At 34.4% G+C, this 926-nt stretch overlaps 1 non-coding gene across 1 annotated transcript; it reads left to right on the top strand.

Moving 5' to 3' along the window:
- The first annotated feature begins 202 nt into the window (after nt 1-202).
- LOC122903765 lies at nt 203-347 on the top strand. Its single transcript, XR_006383999.1, has one exon. It is a non-coding gene; the product is annotated as a U4 spliceosomal RNA (small nuclear RNA).
- The last annotated feature ends 579 nt before the right edge of the window (nt 348-926 follow it).

Here is a 926-nt window from a genome sequence, read left to right as displayed (position 1 = left end):
TATGTGTAAGTATGTATATGTGTATCTATACAAACACCTATGTTATATAGATTTTGAGCTTTATAAATATGGAATCGTAAGACATACATGACTGCCATTGGAAATATTGATAGAATATAAATTTGTACCTGATATAAATTGCAAATCATTTACCATATAAATGAACTTGTTTTTGTTTGTTTCTTTCCCCCTTTTCTAATTGAGCTTTGCACAGTGACAGCATCATAGCCAATGAGGTTTATCTGAGGCGCGATTATTGCTAATTGAAAATTTTTCCTTTTCCCACCTCCCTCCTTCTTTTCTCTTAAAGTATAAAACTTGGTGTAATTCCTCATGTTCGAAAAGTAATATACTCTGAGCTTCTCACCACTGCAGTCGTTTGTAAGGCGCTTTTATTCCTACAAGTGCTTCTAACAATTTCTATCCCTACAAAGAACATACAGATACGTTTTAATCTCTGGTAATAGTGTCTACTTCATGAGACTACTGTAAAAATTATATGACATATTTATAAAGTACTTAGTATTCAATAAATAATTATGATTTACCTAATACTCCACTTACTTAGTAAGTCAGTACTGAAATACAAACCTAGGCTCTGCCATTTCCGTCATTTGGGCAAATTCATTTTCTTTTTGGTACTCAGCTTCCTTACCTATACTAAAAGGAGATAATATAGTATCTACCTCTCAGGTTTGTTAGCTCTCTGGAGCCTCTTTTATAACAGCATTCAATGCCATGTGTGAGAGTTCTACTGTCAAGATCCAATCATCTCCTGATGGCCCCACCTTGTAATGCCTCACACTGGGCTTTAGGATTTCAACATCTGAATTTGGGGGGGGGGAACTCCTTTAGACCACAGTATATACCCTAAATCCTGTATAGAACATATTTATACTACGAAAGAATTTGTTGTTTATCTGAAA

Source organism: Neovison vison, chromosome 3, assembly GCF_020171115.1.
Source record: "Neovison vison isolate M4711 chromosome 3, ASM_NN_V1, whole genome shotgun sequence".
Classification (NCBI taxonomy): Eukaryota; Metazoa; Chordata; class Mammalia; order Carnivora; family Mustelidae; genus Neogale; species Neogale vison.
This window is presented reverse-complemented; position numbering and strand designations above follow the sequence as displayed.